At 46.4% G+C, this 21,513-nt stretch overlaps 1 long non-coding RNA gene across 1 annotated transcript in view; it reads right to left on the bottom strand.

Annotated features, from left to right (window-relative positions):
- Window positions 1–13,148, bottom strand: part of LOC132436642 (uncharacterized) — an 88,337-nt gene extending 75,189 nt beyond the window's left edge. Inside the window, exon 1 of the long non-coding RNA XR_009521825.1 lies at window positions 13,046–13,148. This is a non-coding gene — a long non-coding RNA (uncharacterized lncRNA). The remainder of the gene's footprint in view (window positions 1–13,045) is intronic.
- Window positions 13,149–21,513: the final 8,365 nt, after the last annotated feature.

Genomic DNA, 21,513 nt, shown 5'->3' on the forward strand with positions numbered 1-21,513 from the left:
ATTCGCAAGGGCCTGATTAAATGTAACATTGTAAAGGGCTCCGAGCAGTGAATTTTCATCCTGACATCCAATAACACTCCCTGACCCTTTGGATATTGTCCTCCCCAGAGGTCAAAAATATGAATAAATTATGGTTCTGACAACCTTGACACTGAGTAGAGGTGGGATGAAAAGCTCTCTGGGAGAAAAAATCTGACATTACATTTGTGATCACAGAGAATAAAGGAAAATCCATATCCTAATTTTGCTAAATTTAGGCTTGTCGGGAAGAACAGAGACTAACCTTTGACGTGATGTTTATTCAGGAGGCCAGGGGCTCTCAGAGCTCACAGCCAAGATACATCCTCCGTCATTCGATGTGAGGTGGGAGTTACTCGTTCCCACGGACAATTTTTATCGATTAGAAATGATCAACCCAGGGAGAATGCCATCCAAAGGAGTTGGCTGCAAAGCAGTCTTGTTAAATAGTTAGAAGTGCCGCTTCCTGTTAGGTCAAATGTATGTCCAGAGCATGGGGCTATCCGTTACCTGTGAGGAGCCTCATTTACAGACAGCAGAGCCAGGACAATCAGCCTGAGATCTGCTAAGACAGGAATTTATAACAGTTGGGCAAAGGAAGGTTGTCTCTTATTTTAGCTTCTGTCAGTGGGTGGGAGAGGAGTGGAAATCAAGGCCTGAAAGGAGAGGAGTGAATTACTCAGGTGGCCTTGGGGAGATGGCCTTTGGGATGAAGGGTAGAGGTCAATGTACAGCCCCATCCATCCATTCCTCTGAGCCTAAAACCTACCTACCGGATTTGTCATTAAAGCAGCAGGGAATGTGCCAGGCAGAAGCCCTGCACCACTCCAAAGGCTCGATTGATGGCAAGAGAGGGATAAGCAGACGCCCTTGTCCTTGCACATCAAGACCTTGATTTGACCGTGTCGGCCGTGGCACGGTAACCTGTCCAGCAGCCGAGGTGGGCTCCCTTCTCTACTGAATCCAGAAGGGTCCAAATGCTCATAGATGGAGAGCCCAGAGCACCGTAACCCAGCTATTCATGGCCCCATTGGCATTTCCATTTCACAGAACAATGAATTGATTTGATTTTGTAACACAACATACTTTATAACTTTATGGCTTCTATCATTCCTCTTGCTTGCTATACTTCCTCTAGATGCTTCTAAGCAGTAGAGGGCAGTGATTAAGCATCCAGGCTATGGAGTCTGACTACCTAGGACCTAAACCTGGCCTTACTTCCTGGGCGCAGTGGGCATTGTGGTTTGCCATCCAGAGGTCCCTTTCAGGACCAAGGCACTCTTTTCTGTAGCTGCAGGGAGCAGTGCCATGCCAAGCCATTCCGCAGCCCACGGCAAGAGGAAAAATCAACGCTACTGATTTAAAATTTAAACTTAAATTTTTGAGAGGTGTTTTTCCATCATGCATGGTTTCACTCATTGTAATTTTTGTATAATTTTGCATTAAAATATTGTTTATCTTGGTTGCTGAGGCGTGGCAACCCCTGACATTTTGCACCCTGGGTGAAGGCGCCTCTCTTCTCTCCCCCCCCGGCCTGGCTCTGGCAGGAGTGCCGGCTGCAGATGCCTCAGAGCTGAGCACCTCTGCAGGAATAACCCTGACTAGACGGAGCTGCCTCACCCAGTTTACACCCCTTGGATATGGGGAGCAAGCAGCCCACACCCAGGGCGTGGCTGATGAACAGCTTCGAACGCATGACCCCCAGAACCAGCTGTGACGACCCCGAAGAGCCGTGGGATCAGCTCTATTGGTTTCCTAGAGCTGTCACTGCAAAATACCACAAACTGTGCAGGTTAGAACAACAGAAATGTACTGTCTCACAGGTCTGGAGGCCAGAAGGCAAAAACCAAGATGTCAGAAGGGCCAGCCTCCCTCTCAAGGTAACAGAGGTGGCTCTGTTCCAGGCTGCTCTCCTTGCTTCTGGTAGTTCCTTGCCCTGTGGCAGCATAACTCCAAGCTTCACATGGTGTCCTTTTTTCTAAGAACACCGCTCACATTGCCACCAAGGGGCAGGCTACAGGCCACCTGCAGGGTTTTCTGAGTGTCAGTGCGTGTGAGTAGGCCCGGCAAAGGGTGCCCTTTGGGTGTGAGGGATCGTTTTGTCATACATGTAAATTTCGGGGCACTGCTTGGATGTGCTTACCTACTCTCACCTTTCATGAACCTGAAGAGTGGAAAGAAGGAAGAGAAAAACCAGAGACTGGATTAATATTTTTATCTCATTTATTCCTTAGGAACACCTTCCACAGAGATCAGGAAAATGAAGTTGCCCTTGAATTCAGCATCGAAACTCTTTCCATCTGATAGGTCCCAAAGTTTCCATCCTCCTACCTTGTGGCTTAATTCCTGTTGCCTGTTCCGGGTTTGGTGTGGGTTTTGTCATACCTTCTCCTCTACCACTTCCCCCTCTGCCTCGACTTCAAGCTAAGTTCTTGGTCCACGGCTTTCCCTCCTTTGCACCATTCTGACAGCCCAAGATTAGAAATGTTGGGTTTTGTATGAACTTAGTCCTGGAGTTGATCTCTGGAGAAAATATTGCTCCCCAGAGCCCTTCACATAGGTGCCGTCTCTGCCTGTGGGAAGGGTGGTTCTCCCTGCCTTTCCTGCTAACTCTAAACCCTAAGACAGAAGGAAGCCAGGTATCAGTCCCAGGTTGGGCCTCAAGACACCCAGTTCTCTCTGGGAACAAAGCGAATTTGCATAAAGAACAAACATTCTCCCTTCTAGGGGAAAACGGATTCCTCCAAATCCCACCCCAGCCTCAACCCAGACCCCAGGAGCTCAGTCCTCGAGTTCGGGATAGGAGGGGACACACAGTCACTCCCTTGGTCCAGCTGTGCCACGTACTAGCTGAGTGACCTTGAGGAAGGAACTTAATCCCTCTGTGTTTCTGGGGCGCCATTTCTACCATGGAAACAATGCAGTGGTGTTTACAATTTTATCAGGGCTGGATTCTAAAGTCAGTGCCTAAGGAAGGACTCACTATTGGTCGGAGCTTCCCTTGAAAACCCCTTAAATTGGCCACAGTTCAGCGACAGAGTCTCCTTTCTCCTGGTGGAGATCAACACAGCATGTCTCACTACACAGATCAGGGTTTCTTCTGGTCATCAAGAGAGTCTAGCTGGTTTATCTTCAGAGGTCAGGTTATGTGGAAAATGGCTCTCCCAAAATATTATAATTACATTCTTGACAGCTCACACTTTGGAAGGCACTTAGGAACTTAATCTGATGGGGGAGAGAAGGAGGTTTATGTCTCCTGTCTCACCCTTGTTCCACACAGGCCATCTGCCAGTGGAAATATGATGGAATTAGTCAGCCCTCGGTACTTAATATCTCTCTCTCTCTCTCTCTCCAATTTGTTATGGATGAAATTCTGTCCCTCCTAAAATTACGTTGAAGTGCTAACCCCCAGCACCGCAGAATGTGGCCTTACTTTGTGCCACAATCTTTACAGAGGCGATCAAGGAAAATGAGGTCATTAAATGGGCCCTAACCCAGCATGACTGCTGCCCTTATAAAATGGGGAAATTTGGATGCAAATACACATACACAGGGAAGGTGACGTGAAGACACAGGGCAAAGAGAGCCATCTACAAGCCACGGGATGCCTGAAGCGACAAGAAGCTAGGAGAGAAGGCTGGACCAGATTCTCCTTCACAGCTCTCAGGGGGAAACCAATCCTGCCAACACCTTGATTTCAGACTTCTAGCCTCCAGACTGAAGACAATAAATGTCTACTCTTTCAGCTACTCATTTTGTGGTACTTTGCTATGGCAGCTCCTAGGAAACTAATACACAGTTGGATCTGCCCCAGTTAGATGTGCCTTTGATGAGACTCCCCTGAAATACCTTCTTCAGAGGGTTTTTGTGAGAATCACATGAGCTAAGCTCTGAGTGCAAGGATTAGTTCTGCACCTAGAATCCTCAGTGTTAGCTCTCACTATATTACTCCTTTAATTCAGGTAAAGATACTGGACTAGGAACCCTGAGACCTCTGGTCTTAGTCCTAAGTAAGTGAGGAAGAAAGGCACGTCTGCCCGGGCCTCAGTTCTTGGCAAAATGAGGGCTTGAATGGATACATTTCCTTCCAGCCCTGACACTCTGGAGTTCCGTGACACTACAGGACACGAGTCAAGTTGCCATATTAGAACGTCAAGGTCTGCTTTGACCCTGAATGAGACAGCAGGCAAGCATGCCTGTAAATATTTCAGGGTCATTGTGTGCTGGTCCAGAGGCTGACACACATTGACCTCTTTGGGTTTGCTGTGCAGAAACCAAAAAATCAAAAGAACAACATTCTGTGTCTTGAAATTGAAACCTAATACCTACCCTTTCCCTTCTGGTAACTGCAATTGCTTTGCTTCTCTGGTTTGTGATGTTTGTAGGGAAACGTTGCTTTTCCTACTGACTTACATCTTTTTCTAAATAGAAAATGTAGAGCCTATTATATTCCCAGAAGTGTTCAGCTGGGTAAGGCCAAGGCATTGGAACCCCTTCTCCTGAGGTAGCCCTCACCCCATAGCCCCAAATCACCACCATGTTCTATTCATAATACTGCTGCTTCCATACACCTAAGGACCTCAGCAGAGCCAGCTACATCATCAGCTGGGCTAAGACAAGAGGAAAATGCAGCATCCTGGCCAGGAGCAAGGCAGTCAGTCTCCCTGCCCCTGCGCAGATGGGCAATCCCCAAAGGTTTGCAACTTCCGCACTGGGATGTGCTCAGGACCTGGATCGGGGGTGAATGAGAGGCCCTGCCAACCCAGCCCAGGGTGGGGATGGCCACCACCAACCCCAAGGTGCTGAAGGGCACACGCCTGACCCCCACCCTCCCTGCGTCCACACTCAGGCCCTGCCCGAGGGCAGCAGGAGTACCTGGGCCTCCCCTGTCAACACCCAGGCAGAGAGTGGCAGTGTTGGAGAGGGAGAGAGAGGAAGAGGGCTTGCTGAGCAGGGCCTTGGGTGCCAGGGTACCAGGAAACAGGCAGCTGAGAACCTTTCTGGGGGCACAGAGAGGCCCCAGAGGTGTATGGTGCTTACCTGAAGCTCCAAGTGCCCTGGCACATGTGCCACTGTCCCATCGGACTTCACTTATGAAACACAAATTCAAAGACAGAATGAGTAAGAATTTCAAGACTCAGCATCCAGAGATCATCAACCCCCAAGTGCAAGGCCTTTCTGGGCGTAGGGCCCTGGGTGGCTGTACAGCTACGTGCCCAAGAAGCCAACCCTAGACCTAAGGTGCCCGTTGTTCAAAATAAAGGTCAGGGGCTTCCCTGGTGGCACAGTGGTTGAGAGTCCGCCTGCCGATGCAGGGGACACGGGTTCGTGCCCTGGTCCGGGAAGATCCCACATGCCGCGGAGCGGCTGGGCCCGTGAGCCATGGCCGCTAAGCCTGCGCGTCCGGAGCCTGTGCTCCGCAATGGGAGAGGCCACAGTGGTGAGAGGCCCGTGTACCACAAAAAAATAATAATAATAATAAAAAAATAAAGGTCATTCGAGCTCATCCCTTGTGAGCTTCAGAGCAGTGGCGGAAAGAGAGGAGTGGGCTTTGGAGGTGGGCCCGGCCGCAGTGCCCACTCTGATTCTCCAACTGGTCCTCTCGTGCCCCGAGGGATCTGTAGATGGAGATCCTGTGCATCCGTGACGGCTGTCCTCAGCGAGGGCTGAGTAAGTGGTAGCCGTCCCTGACAGAGTGGTGGGTTTCCAACAATAATGCTTTAAAGAGGCTGGATTCTACCTTATAAGGTGCCCCTGTGAACCCAGTAGGAATCCAAGAAAAGGAGAGGGGAGGAATCTAGACAGACACAGAGGAGAGACTGCCTGAGGTCAGCTTATAAGGGGCCGGGGTGGAGCAAGAGAATGCCATGTTTCTATTTAGGGAGTGGTGAAACCTTAAGGCAGGGCTTATCACATCGCTCTGGTCTCTAAAAATGAAAAAAGCTGGCATCCTGGTGGGGGTGGAGGGCGGGCCTGGGGGCTGGGACAGTGACCAAAACCCATCAGTCACGTGGGGAAAAATTAAGCTTGTTGTCTGTGAGTTTAAATATCCATTTGAATATAGCCAAAATGCTTTGGAATCTCGTGCTTGGAAGTAATTATGGTGATGGACTTTGCATTTTGTCGTACAATGCAGTTAAGAGATAGGGTTTCGCCAACATCTTAAGTCTATTTAGAGCTCCGTATGGAAGCTGGCCGTGTTTTCCATGACTCTGATGAGACTGAATCTCATTCGTGGTGCCCTCCTGCACCCGGCACACTGGCTCTGGCCACACACTCCAGGAAGCAGGTAAGAGCCGAGGGGCCAGAGGACCTGCCCAGCCCGCTCTCCCGTGACCCTGCAGCACTTTAATACATCACCATTGTGGCCCCTGTCACCTCTGACAGCACATATGATTTTAGCTGTCAGGCAGCTGACAGAAAACAAAACATAATTTACAGCCAAATTCAGCCTGCAGAAGCACACACCTGGCTCTCAGAGGCTGGAGCTCAGGAAACACACCCAGGGGCAGGATTTTGCTGGCCTGGCTGAGTGGGTGAGACCCCCCCGCGCCCGCCCCAGGCTCCTCAGTGTTGCTGTGAGAGGAAGGGGAGAACAGAGATGTAGTTACTGTTTCTGACAGCTCTAAGTCTTACCAATAAAATACACTGAGAATTTTATGACTAATAACCATTCTGCCATAATTACACTGTTAGCAATAAATTCCCTACTGAAACAAGATCCCCCCAGCCTTTCTACCTGCTCTGCAGACTGAGTCCTCTAAAATGACACTGGGGAATGTCCTTGTGCCCTTGGAGAAGGACACAATTTGAAAGTCCCAAATTCTCAGGCTGGTTGCTTGGGGTTGGCAGGGATGAGAAGGGGCTGGGACAAAAGATCTGGGAGATGATAGAAACCCAGAAATGTCGAGATCTGTTTTCAGGCTTGGTAATGAGCTCTCAGAACTGAACAGATGAATGTATGTACGTAGGAACACGTAGGCGTCCCAAAGGAGGCAAATTGAATCAGAAATACGTAGGATGAGCCAAACCGAGATTAGACAATAGGAAATCTAAGCTGTCTGTGAAAATGGAAGATGTTGCGCTGCGGATTATTTGAAAGGCTGCTCATCAGCTGTGCTGGGGCTCTGGACACTGATGCCCCAAGAGAGGGCTTCTAGTCTGGTTTGTTCTTAACTCCCTGTGCGACCACCATTCAGTGCAGGGCAGTGATAAAGCACAGCTGCTGGGCCCGTCAAGGGTACCCAGGTTCAGATCCAGGTTCATCACTTACCAGCTCCGTGACCTTGGCCAAGTCATCTAACCTTGCTAAGCCTCAGCTTTCCCCTCTGTTAAACGGGGATGAAGCTATACCTACTGCAGAGGGCTGCAGAATTCAATAAGATGGAGTATGTTAAGGTGCAAAGCAGGACAGGATACAGTAGCTGCTCAAGAGATGGTGCTAAGTGTGCTACATAACAAGCAATGACTGAGCATCTACTGTGTGCAGGCACATAGGATCACGTAGGGGTCAAAGGTTTGAGCCCTACTTTCAGGAAGCTTGACAGAAGAACAGATAATACAAGGCGAGAAGAAGTTAAGATCCATGCCAGTGACATCTGGACAAGTCACCCTGGAGTTGAGCAGAGGAAGGAAAACTTTAAGTCAGGGAAGTTGTGCATATCACATAATCGATCTGTTCATTCTTCTCCCCATCTAGAAAAGGGAATCGTCATCCTTTTTTCTCTTACCTCTCAGAGGTGGTATGAGGCCCCAAACAAATTATAGACATAAACCCATGTTGGAAAGTACAGCACACTCTATAAACACCAAATGAGGATGAGAAGGGTGATGATGTAGGGACTTGGTAAGAGTGAGAAGGATTCTTGAAGACTTTGCAGCTTGGTGGTTTATGAAAACTATGATCAGCTCTCAGGGGCTCCAAAGGCACAGAAGACAGCCTGGGCCATAAGAACCGTACCAGGATTTCAAATTCCCCACTCCACTCTAGTTCAGACTTCTAACAGACACACATTCAACTGCTTAAACACTTTCAAAGGGGAAGTTGAAAAGTCATGCGGACGAAGTGGTACAAAACAAAAACTTGTCTTTCTGTGGAATCTTCTGCTATGGAACCTCCCAGGAACTCAAGAATGTAGGAAAATAAGAAACCCAAGTACCGTCTGTAGCAACCAAACCTTGTGATGGCTCTGGTCGGATCACAAGTTTGATCACCAGTAGCCTCAATTTTATTAAAAATATGTCCTCCTGTTTGTGTATTGCCCAGTAAAACGTCCACGCTTATTTATGTGTGTCTGGAAGAGGTAAGGAAGGAGAGTGTCCATTTGTAAAGACAGCATAGACACAGAGAGTTAATTCATTTACTCCTTGACAAACATTGAGGTGTTCCCGGCTTGTGACCCCCAAAATTCATACATTCAAGTCTTAAGCCCTAGTACTTTAGAATGTGACTGCATTTGGAAGTTAAAGTAAGGCCATTAGGGTGGGCTTTTATCCAATACCACTGTGTTCTTATAAGAAGAGGAAATTTGGACACAGACACACTCAGAGGGAAGATGATGTGAAGACACAGGGAGAAGATGGTCATCTATAAGCCAAGGAAAGGCCTCGGGAGAAAGCAAACCTTGATCTCAGACTTCCAGCCTTCAGAACTAAGAGACAGTGAATCTCTGTAAGTCACCCAACCTGTGGTCCTCTGTAGTCACAGGCCTTGGAGATACAAGGAAGAAGACCGTGCCCACCTCGGAAGAGCTCACCATCTCGTCAGGGAAGCAAAGTCTTACAAACACAGCATGACTGAGGCTGGGCTAGATGACATAAAGAAGAACACGACTGCTTGGTACTGGGGGGTATTGGGGTGTGCACAAGGGCGGACTCACGCAGACGGCCTCTGCCAAGATGACACAGATTGAAAACCACAGTGTGACCTGGCTCATTCCTCAGTCCCAGTCTTGTGCTGGTCAATCTTTAATTAATGAATCACATATCTTGGTGTAGCAGGTAGGTTATTGACTTACTGGACTTGTCCTTTTGGGAAGTAAAGAGGCATAAATTCTTGGGGCTACGAGGTCTCTTGGAGTTTTCTAATTCCATCAGGCAGCCTGGTGAGAGGTAAAGTCAGCTGCCATTCTAGACAGCCAGTCCAGGAGATCAGGAATATCCATATAGAGACAGCAGCAAGGCAAATGGAGGAAGGGAAGGAGGGAGGGAGGGAGAGGGAGGAGGGGGAGGGAGAGAGAAAGAAAGAACCTTTGCTCAAATTTCACACCGCTCTAGAAATAAAGGCTACATCCATAGCTGCATCATGTGGATAAAGGTGATTCTTAGACCATCTTGGTCTACAAGGAGCCAAACAAACAGGGAGAGGGTGGCCTGGGGTCTCTGCAATCCTCCTGGACAGCAGCCTCACCCAGACTCACCCAGTAGGAGAAGGTGGTGTGTCTCAGGGAAGTGAAAATGGACGCAACCAGAGCTTTGAGTCCCACCCCTCCCTGACCACAGGCCAGGAGACTGTCCCCCTCTCTCCTGAAACTAACATCTGGTCCAGCTACCTGCTATCAGCCAAGGCCAGCCCCAGCCATCATACGTACACTTGTTTCAGCCACCCATACCTGTCCCAGCCAGCAGCACAGACTGCAAGCTCACAGGGAGCCTCACGGCTCATGTAGCCAGTGGTCCTAGATGGAGTGTGTGAGCAGCACGCGTGGGCTAGTTAAACACACAGATTCTCAGGCCCCATCCCAGCCATCAGAGGCTCTGCAGCAAGGGCCAGAAGCCACATTTTCATCAAGACTGAGCGATGCTGATGGGCCACACTTGGAGCAAGACCCATGCGCAGCATCCTTTGAAATACAGATGAGAAAGCTAAGGCTTCAAGAGGTGCTGTGACTTAACCCAAGACCACAGAGCCAGCCAGTGGTAAAATCCATCAGAACTCTCATTCTGACCTGTAGTAACAAGAATATCAACTCAAGACTGTTAATTCAATGTCCATGGGGCCGGCCTGTTCCCCACGCCCACTGCCTCTCCTCACTTCCCAAAGTCTTCTTTACAAAGACGGAACAAAACCAGAGATTAGAACTCAGGGCAAGAATTCTCTGAATGAACGTTGCAAGCACTCTAAACCTGAAAATATCTATGTCCATGTCCTTTCTCTGGCCCCCTCCCTTTCCATCTCCTGTCTGAGACAGTGAAAGACGTTCTCTAAGTGGTTGTTGGAAAGAGCAAAAGGCTGGTACAAGACAAATAGTCAGATAGCTAAATAAACTTTGAAATTCAAATGGATACTTTTAGCTCAAATTAATACACTGTGTAATTAACACTTGTGCTTCTATCAACCTGTATTTATGACCGGGTAGTGCCATAAGCCTTACCTCACAAAAGACCATTTTATGCACATCCGTTTAGGGCTGAAAAAATAATCTTTCAAGATTATCAGAGGAATCCAAGGGGGAGGTGATTTCTCCCCTGGTGTGCTTGAACTTGGGAAGACTTTCAACATAATGGTTGACATATAAAAGACATTTGTAATAATTACTTAGGCACTAATGACAGTTTGGACAATAAGAAGCCTGGTTCCAAAGTTCTTTGACCAGCAGTGTTTGCTGTGACTAAGGCCCATGTAGACGGCAGGCGTCAACTTTGTCTAACCTTTGCACTTGTAATAAAAATGCAATAAAGTAATTGGTTAAAATAGAGACATGTCTGATAAAGAGTATTTGCTTTTTTTAATAACTGGTTAAAATAAGAACATATCTGATAAATGAGTTTATGGGGGGGCGGAAGGCCAGGCCTTACTAATTAGTTGAGATTCTGTTTCCTACATAGATTCTTTCTTTGCCTCTTTGAAGAGAAATGGAGCAATGAAACAATGAAAATGCTCTACAGCCCTGACCAATAGCATGTGTGCTCCTCAACTAATAGAGAATTGTTTACATGCTGTAACACTTGTTTTAAAATTCCCTTGCTTCACAGCACTAGAAAATACAGACTTTGATGGCATATTTAATCACAAAACTGTGGTTCCCATCAGGACGCCGATATACTTTGACCTTATTTGCCATAAAGAGGACACAGAAATGCAGGAAGGAGACTCTCTGTGTCCTCCGGTCTCTTAGTTCATTGCCATCTATACTTGAGTTGAAAATCCATGAATGTCTTGATCTTATTTCCCTTGAGAGTTTGCTCTCTATCAGGTCCCTATTTAAAATTTCCAACTTTTAAGTAAAATTTTATTTCTTAACAATTAAATATATAAAGGATGACATTTGGTATAATTATGAGCAGACCAGAATACAGTATACACAGCAATAGTAATAAGAATGACAAGGACAAGGGTACCATAAATAAGCATGCATTGATTGTGCACCCTTTTGTGCCCCCCTAATAACAGTTAATGAACCTGGAAGGCAGCCATACTGGCTCTGGGCACTATAACATGGAGGCCCCCGTTCCCAGGAATTGATGCTCCCTGAGCTGCTCTGGGCTTGGCCCTAATAACTGACTTTCATGGAAGTATTTGAGGTTAACATCTTTTCCTGCTGGCATAAACTATCTCTTCCTGAGAGGCTCCCAACCTTTGGCCAATTTGCGCGGAGCTACAGACAGTGAAACAATTTGGGAGGACTTGCTCTTTTGGTAAAGGACCCAGCAAAGGGAGAGAGAGAATTCCTGAGTTGTGGCACCACGTGCCCTGGCTCCCAAGCCTGGGAGCGTAAAATAAGGGCTGCAGACAAGATCAGTCCTCACCTTTGTAACCAACTGGTACTTACAGGGTGTCTGCATAGATAGAACGCTCTCCTGGGAGGAAGCATATCACCTAGATATGCCTGATACTTCCTAATCCAACTGTATCATGCTCTACCTTCCCCTCACAGAAACAAAGACTTATTTTTTAAGACTTCCCTACCTACAGAGGAATATCAATTAACCAGAACCCACCTAATTTGAATCTTTGGTTAAGTGCATATTCCCCCAGAAAAAAAAAAATTTAATAATTATAGTAGCAAACATTTGCGTAGTACTTACCATGTGCCAGGCACTGTACTAAGCACTTTACATTTAAACTATTTGAAACAGGTCCTATTATGATCCCAAGGTTACAGATGACAAGTCCGGGTCTCAGAGAAGTCACCACATCTAGGTCTGCAAGACCGCAGAGTGAGCACTGATGCTCAAAACAGAGTGCCTTAAGCCAGCACAACCCTCAGTTAGTAAAGATTTGATTCTGGCCACACGACTGGACTTTTCAAAGCCCAAAGAAGACTTAAAGCCTTGGGAAAAATCTGAAAATCACGTGTTAAAACAATGTGAACTGAATGATGAAACTTCAATTGTCTCAGAAGTTAAATGAATTTGTGTCCTCCATGAATTCCCCAGTTCTCTCCATTCCCTCTACATCACCCTCCCTGGCCCTGTGATTCATCCCTCTGGGGATTAAAGTGTCCCCAGCATCCAAGGTGATTTCTACCAGAAACGCTCCCATTTTCAGGGACTGGAGGATTCAGGATATAGGTGTCAAAACAGAGCACCGCAGACCTCCAGAGACCGCTGGAGCTATAGCACCACCCTGCTGCCGAGCTGGCCTGAAAGGGGGGCTCAACGATTACTTTAGTTGACTCCCAAACGACTGGGTTCTATTGTCTCCACTGCTAAGTGTTAAAAGAAGTGGTCTGAGCACTGTGGGGCTTTTCAAGGCATTACCTGGCCCTGAAAGAGGTAATGGAACTGTTTTAGAACCAAGGAGAATAACTAGGGCTGTGAGGAGAGTTGGTGGTGTTGTGTTAAAAGAAGCACAGTCATTCTCTATTCCTTCCCCAGTGAGCACAGAAACACACTAACGGTGTCCATCAATATTGGGTTATGTAATATTAAGGCACATTTACTGAGCATTTACCATGTTCCAGGCCCTATTCTAAGTCCTTTACCTGTATTATATCATTTGAGACAACAATCCCATGAGGTAAATTCTATTATTTCCCATTTTATAGACAGAGAAACTGAGGTACAAAGAGGTTAGGTAACTCACCTACAAATAGTAGTTGTTGGAGTCTTCAACCTCAGGCAGGCTGACTCCAGAGCCTAGGATGAAATTAGGGGCTTCTTTTTAACTGAGGGACAATTGTGCTGTGGTTAGTCACTCTTGTGTTAAAAGTAAATGTTAAGTCCATAAGAGACAAACATTCGACCAGCTTTCTGATAAGGCTGGAATGTCCAGTTGCAAATACACGAGGCCAGCCTCTTCTGGGGAAATGCAGGAAAATAAGAGGAAGGAGTTGCTGGAAGCTGGAGGGTAGAACGCAGATCCGTGATGATCTGGTCCGGGTGTTGCCCGTGGGTTGCCCAAAGCCCTCCTGAAATGCCTCTTCCTCCTACAGCATGGTGTGTGCCAACTCCTGAAGTTTCGGGCTCTATGGAACTAATCTAGGAATTCCCCTAGCTGATGTTCAGTGTTAACCACATTTTTCTGGTCTATAAATCTGACAGTGGAGGGAAGGGCTGCCCGGGGTCACTATCCCAGACTCAGGCCCTTGTGTTGGGCCTTCAAACTCTCCTTTCAATCCCAGTGCTTGGGGTGGGGTTCTGTGGCATAGCTCAGCAATGGCAGCTTGCTTGTGCTGCTAGAACTTTTTCACTTTTCTTGATTTGAGTCGTGATCAATCAAGGTAAGTTCTGGAGTCAACATCTTAATCCATTCAAGTCCATCTTAATCCATCTTAAATCCATTTCCCAAACTGTAAGTTTGCACAAATGGTTAAAATCCAAAGGCAGCACCTACATTAAAGATTGGCATACTCTACCCAAAGGATTAATTCCATGGGGGTTCCTTAAGAAAATGTTACTTCTAACAGCTGATGGAGCAAAAAGGACAGGGAATATATATCCTGGGTGACACACCCAATTCAACCATTTTCAACAGAGATTTCTCAGTCTCTGAACCCCAGACAATGCACACACCTCTATTGTACTTTTCTCTGTAGCCCTTGTTCCCCATTATGCCAATTCTCTGACTTCTGCGTCCGAGCGTACCGTTAATAACTGCCGATAAAGATACAAAGGATAACAGGTGACCTCTACACAATTCTAACTCAACTTGGGGAAAAGCCAAGAATTGAGTCAGCCAGGTTCCTGATCTGCCCCCGCACGGAATTACCAATTTGGCTAATACTATTTCCTAAATTAAATTGTCCTCACACTGAATTGACCAGCTCCGGCATCAAGCAGGACATGAAGAGTATATTAGGAGGAGTTCTTGTCAGCAACTGGGTTAGGTTCACATATAAATGTTCAGGCCTTCGAATGAAACAGTCCTAGCTGTAAAATGTTTAACTCAACCACTCAGAACCATGTCCCTCTGTGAATGCTCTGAGTTTGTGAGCCTTTCAACAGCACAACTGTTCCACTGACCTATTTATTTCCAGTGTTGGGCCCCTTCTGCAGCTAGGGAAGGAGGAGGCTGTTCTAGCCACAGTAGCCTCGTGATCCTAAATCCTCTTTTAGGAAATGGCAATAATCAAAACGCAGTTTCACTCATGTTAATCCGTTCACAGAAACAGGAATCAGCTCATTAGGGAGTCAGTGGCGAGCCACAAAGAAAGAAACGGCAGGTCCTTCTTCCCTAGGCCTCTGCGTTTCTGGCTGGCCTCTCTGGGATTCTCCAGGATCTAAATGAGCCGCATGAGGGCTCCCAGAGGTTTCCTGGAATGCTGAAGCAGGTGGAGAATCGCAATTAGGTTCAGCTCAAGGCACAGACACAAAGACAGTTTAAGTTCAAAGTGCTTCCCCACCCAGGCAGTTGCTCAGGTGGCAGTAATTGAGGACAGGGAGAAAAGTGACAGGTGCTGGGGACACCAGCCTAACAAGAACAAGCTCAGACTTTGGAGATCTGCAGGGCAGGTGAGCATTGCTCATCCTCTTTTCAGCAAAGTGCAAGGAGCTGCTGTAAAGTGAGCCGGTGACAAACCTGGATATGGGGCTTCAGAGTGCAAAACTGGGTGTAGGTCCAGACTCCTCTCCTCTGACCGGTCCGGGGCCCCTCACAAACTCTACGGGCTGGTTTGGATGAACAACTTCCCTTCCTCCGTACCCAGCATCCCTAGACATCAAAGGACATCACCATGCCTTTGCATTTAGACAAGGTTGGGAGAGTAACACCAATGCCATCCCTTTACACCTATAACCCATGTGGCCTGGGAATTTGCCTCTTGGGAATTGTGGTCCTAATTTAACCTGAGTCATGGAGAGGCCATGAAATTATCCTTTGCTCATCAAGGCAAAGCCAAAGCTGATTCGAGACCCAGAGCATGTGGGGCTGCAAAGCTACTCTTCACCTTCTTTTTTAAGGAGGAAAATAATTGCACTGCTCACACGGTTCCCACTCATCTCAAGCCGACAGAAGACCTTGAAGAGGAAGAGCCACAGAGCTCAGAACAATGGCGTGATCCCCTCCCTCCCTAACCTCTGCTCTCCGCCACCCCTTCCTTCACATTCTTTCCAACTAAGCAGATAGTGCTTTTGAACTATTAGGAGTCCTTGACTGGTTGATTCAGAAAAGTTAACTTCACTGAAATAAACTTTCCCTCTAGAATCCAAACTGTTAGCAGACTTTTGTGAGATTTGATCCTTGGAAGCCAGTATCTGCTCTATCCCACGGAATCTCCATTGACATGCTATGCGCAGACTGTCAGATATTCCCCTTCTATGTTGGGTAGACGACCGAATCAGATAATTATCTGTACCTTCCTTGATTTTCACAGCTTTAAAGCTCCCTGAAAGGGAGAAGAATCCAGAGAGTTCGTGGATAGGAGCTGGGCCTGTGGACATTGAATGGAAAGAGCCTATAAAGGAGGAAGGAACAAGAGGGATGATTCATAAAGCCCTTCCCTGTTCAGTGTTCCCTAATTCCATGATGTTTTTGAAAGGAATGGCCATCTGAAGTCTCCCAAGGATTTAGGACTTGGGCATTCAGATGCTTCTTAGGAACTGGATTTAGAACCAAGAACTAGGCTTCAAAAGCTGACCGGTGAGCAGAAGAATGAAGGTGAATTGACAGACAGCAACATCTTTAGAGTAATTGGAGGCAATTATCATGTAACTTCTGATTCATCAAGGACCCAGCCACCAGCACTAAGACTTTTAAAAGGAATTTTAGACTTTTTCTGTTTAACATGAAATTGTAGACAGAAATTGGTGTCATGGTCTACGTCCCTCTACTACAAATTAGCAGGTATCCTTTGCTCAAAATAGCCAAGGCTTTTGTTGTGGAACCAAAATTGATCAAAGGTTACTGCAATCTAAAAACAAAAGAAAGGGGGAGAGAATTCTCCAGTTGCCTGGTTGCTAAGCAACCAGTCTGTTCTGGTAACTGGGTCTGGGGGTCTTCGCTTTCATTTGCTGCTGACTTTCGCTCCGTATATAATATATACCAGCATGTTTATTCTCCTGTAAATGCCCAGCAAATAAAAAGCGATAAAGCCCTTTTACTGAAATTATTTCATGTGATAAAAGCTTTTATCCACATCACTGGTGTGACTGACAATACCATACCAGCAAGCTTCCCGAATTAGTTCTTGTTCCGCTATTGTACTCCTGGGCTTGCGTTCTTTAATAACAGAAAAAGAGCTACAGTTTTATGTAAGCGTTCTACAGTCTGGCATTACAGCTCCTCAGTACCAGTGATTAAGATGTCATGTCTATTTGAGGCACATCCTCCTTCTAGTTGCTGTCAACTTTCTAGAGAAACTACCTTTCACATGATTTTTCCCCCCTTAAAAACTTAGGTTTGCCTTTAGAATTAATCCACAGGAGAGAATTTGAATGAGTTATTTGCCCATTCTGAGTGCGTTTAAGGAAATCCAAATGGTATTCGATACCCTTAAGACTTTCTCAAAATGTGTACCAAAGATCACTTACATCAAAATCAAAATCTAGGGGCCAGGTCTGGGAATCTGCATTTTATCAAACACCATGCCCCTCTCCCCACCAGGTAACTTGGATGCACACTGAAATTTGAGCACCACTGCCTGAAAGGTTTTGAATGTTTTCATCTGTACAAATTAATCAATCCTGGGCAAACCTGCATTTTGAAATCAGGGCTGGGAGGTCTCTATTTGGGCAAAGGCTTAAAGAATCCTTCAGAAATGTCCGGTTCCTATAATTAGTGTCTGTGGGCTCTGGCAATCAGGCTGGTCACTCCCTCGCCTGGAATGGATGGCAGCTCACTAGACAGAAGCCTTAACAGCAAAGATGGTCATGCAAGCAGGGCTGGCCACGGTCCACAAGCACAGTAGGGGGTTGCTTGTTGGTGAGCTGTGCTGCTGGTCAACCCCATACGCCCTTTAATTAAAGATGTTACTTTTACCAAATCTTTACTGAATCTTTACTAAAGATTAGTACCCCAGAGTGTATGTAACAGGTACAAATTTCCTAAATCATAAACTCAAGGGTTCTTCCTCTAATAGGATTTATTTCTCAATGACTCATTTCCACCTGATGGTCAGAAACTCAATCTTATTAATTTCAGGAGAATTCTCAAACTCAGTGAAGTCACAACCATTTCAGGTCTAAGTCACATTCAGGATTTCCCACCCTCCCTCATGCCTTCTGCAGCTGATCCTAAGCTCCAGGGGAGGAGGCAACAGGGCTGTGCAATGTCGCTGCAGCCCAGTAGAGGTGGGAATGACTGCCTCTCAGCCTTGACCCATCTCCATCCCTGTTCCTCTGTAGCCAAGTCATGGGTGGTCTGCTCATCCTTCCTGGTTCTGGCCACAAGAAGGCCCCTTACAGACTGGCCCACTCTCTCCCTCCCAAGGAAACCCAGGGATTGCTGGCCCTCTCCTGCCCGCACACACCTCATCTCACCATTAACTCCATTCCACCGCGACCCCACCCTGACAGCTGGGAGGATGAGTCTATCAGTCTTGCTGAGACCCTGGGCTTCATCCTAGAAGTGAGTCACACAGGTCCTCTCCACCCTCAGATTTCCAAATTTAAAAGGGAATTCCAAGCAAAAGGAAGGGTCATTTCCCTACTCTGAACCTAACACCCTGTCTTCTTTCTCATCAATTTCTCCAACCCTCCTCCTCCAACCTAGAAGGTTCTGCCTCCTTTAAGTGAAGATGGAAAACAGGGATGAAGATGAGTGAGGAGTAAGCAGAGGAACTGCAGGAATACAACAACCCACAGAAGATAATACTTCCTGTCTCATCACATCACATCTACGCTGGGTCCCTGGCACTATGTAGGTTTACGGGGCAAAAATAAAACATACACACAGTGTGAACGAAAACACCTCTGAGTTTACTATGACTTTTGGTTAAGACAGAGCCCCTTGGTTAAATATCCGGTAAAGTGCCTCTGCAGTAGATCTCAATCTTTCTTATTTTGCTTTCAAATTGTGGTAGTTGTTGAGACTTTGGAAATAGTCTCCTAATTGATTGTCCTAGTCAGGACCACCATGGTTACAAGGGACAAAGCTCTGCCTCCAAGTGAATTAAGCTAAAAAGGGGACTATTGACTTGAATAATGTAGACTTGTGGAGGTTTCAGGCACAACTGGAACTGGAACCACAAATGATGTTGTCAGGGCTCCGAGTATTGCTGCCTGACTGCAGTCTGCCTACTGTGCTAGGCAAGACAGTTGCTGGCAGCCCCAAATTCATATCCCCCTGGTTTAGCAATCCCAGTGGAAACAGACAGGAGTTGACATAGCTCTGGCGAGAAAAGTTCCGGGAAATGTTCTCACTGGCTTCGCTTGAGGCATATTCCCCACTGTGAACTAATCACTGGGCCACTGGACAAGAAGGAACAGGTTCTGCTCAAGGAGGAGGAGCTCTGTGGCCAGCTGGGAAGGAGCCTTCTGGTAACTAATGACAAATGTCCACCACCCTGGAGACCTCGCCATGACTCTTTCATCCCTTTGCACCAATAGAATCACTGTCCTAAAGCATGAATAAATGCTCGTAATGTCTCACCTCAATAGTCACGCACCCCAGTGTTCACTGCAGCTCTATTTACAATAGCCAGGACATGGAAGCAACCTAAATGTCCATCAACAGATGAATGGATAAAGAAGATGTGGCACATATGTACAATGGAATATTACTCAGCCATTAAAAAGAATGAAATAATGCCATTTGCAGCAACATGGATGGACCTAGAGATTGTCATACTGAGTGAAGTAAGTCAGGCAGAGAAAGACAAATATCATATGATATCACCTATATGTAGAATCTAAAATAAAGGCTAACAATGTAGCTAATAAAGGCTAATTCGTACAAAGGCTAACTTGTAGCTAATAAAGGCTACAAATGAACTTATTTACAAGACAGAAATAGAGTTACAGATGTAGAAAATAAACTTATGGTTACCAGGAGATAAGGGGGGTGGGAGGGATAAATTGGAAGATTGGGATTGACACATACACACTACTGCATATGAAATAGATAACTAATAAGGACCGCACAGGGAACTCTACTCAGTACTCTGTAGTGGCCTCTATGGGAAAAGAATCTAAAAAAAGAGTGGATACATGTATCTGTATAACTGATTCACTTTGCTGTACACCTGAAACTTACACAATGTTGTAAATCAACTATACCCCAATAAAAATTATAAAAAATAAATAGTCATTCCTACATTTAATAAAGTTTTTATTGAACACCAGCCATGTGCCAGTTGCTGGCTAGGTCTTAAAAATAGAGATGAACAAACAGACAAGGTCCTCCTTGGAGGGAGCTTACTTTCCTCGGGATGCCCTCACAAGCCTTGCCTCCTGCTGTCTCTCCAGCCCCATTTCCTCCTCCATCCCTCCAATCCTGCCACAGGTGGCTGGGCTCCTGTATCTGTCTCCAGGCCGGTTGTGTTACACCATCAGTCTGGACCAGGTTTGCTCATCCATATATACATCTAAACATTTCTACCACCTGCTCTACCTTTCACACCTGACTCACCTGCAAGCCCAGCTCAAATGTCTCGTCTTCCTGAAGCCACCTCTGATCGCCCCACCTGAATTAACTGTTCCTCCCTCTGCACTTCCACAGCACCGGCGTTCTTACCCAACTTTCGCACATCTTCCATCTTGTCCAGCATTCTGACTGTTTGCATGTCTGTTTTCTCCAATCGATTGCAATCACCAGCTCAGTGCTGGTGTCCACTAAATGCTACGTAAATGGGATAGCAGTGGCTAAGCAGAAAGATATTTCAGTGCTCTCTGCCCTTCAGTCTGCCCTCACCTTGGCGATTTTGCTGGTATCGAGCCAGGCCATTGTGCGACACACACATAATTACAATACACCCCTGAGGGTCTCTGGTTAAATAAATGTGAATGCCATCATCAGACTCCCCACTACTAAATATACTATCCCATACTTTGGTGGCAAAGCGACGTGATGACCCAATGTGAAGTCAGGTTTTCCCCGTTGTTTGGAATTCCTGCTAATATCCATGGCTGAGAAGGATGTTCTTAGTCTAGAAAACACACAGCAGTTGGGTCCTTCTTCCACAAGTGACTGAGGGGTACCATTTTAAAACCTGCCCTATCATCCCCATCACTGAAGAAAGGGTACTGCAGTATAAGAAGAGGTCAGAAAGGGGTGAAGGGGATCAAAGGAATAAACTTCCAGTTATAAAATAAGTCACGGGGATTAGGGTACTGCATGGCAACCACAGCTAATAATACTGTCTTGCATATGTGAAAGTTGCTAAAAGACTAGACCTTGAACGTTCTCATCACAATAAAAAAAAATCTGTAACTATGTATGGTGACAGATGTTAACTAGACTTATTGTGGTGATTATTTCTCAGTATATACAAATATTGAATGAGTATGTCGTACACCTGAAAGTAATATAATGTTGTATGTCGATTATACCTCAGTTTTTTAAAAAGGGTCAGCATTTGGGCAAGGGCATCCTGTCTAAGCTACTCATTGGGAAAGGAAAATGAAATGCTTCCCCTCCCTGATCCAAGGGAGGCAACTGCATGACACTTCCTTATGAAAACGGAGGTGTCTGTAGGAAGAAGAGAACGTCTTTACGTAAGTCAGGTCTGAGAAACAATCTCTGCAAAACCTCCTGAAAATAAGGTCCCCCTGTCTCTCCAGACAATCCATGTGGTCCTCCCTCTCCTCTACTTCCTTGGCTGTGAACTTGAGTGCATTTGACCATGACCTGGCCTCCCTCAAGACTCTGTGAAGCCAAACTGGCAGTGATATTCTTCATAGCCAACACTTACATGGCATTTCACACTTTTCAAAGGCTTCCACGTACAGTTGCTCATTGAATTCTCAGAGGAAATGCAACTCACCCTAGACCAGACGGCCAGTTTGAGGTGGAACCAACTAGAAGCCAGTCATCCTGGCTCCTGGATCAGTGAGGGCTCTTCCATTGGAACACAGGCCTGGTACTCTCTTTGCCCAGGCAGCCAGCATGAACACACGACTGACGCGTGGGCTTGCACACGACTGGTTGGTGCAGAACCACCATTTCCCATCATTACT

The sequence above is a fragment of the Delphinus delphis genome, chromosome 13 (assembly GCF_949987515.2).
Source record: "Delphinus delphis chromosome 13, mDelDel1.2, whole genome shotgun sequence".
NCBI classification, from domain to species: Eukaryota; Metazoa; Chordata; class Mammalia; order Artiodactyla; family Delphinidae; genus Delphinus; species Delphinus delphis.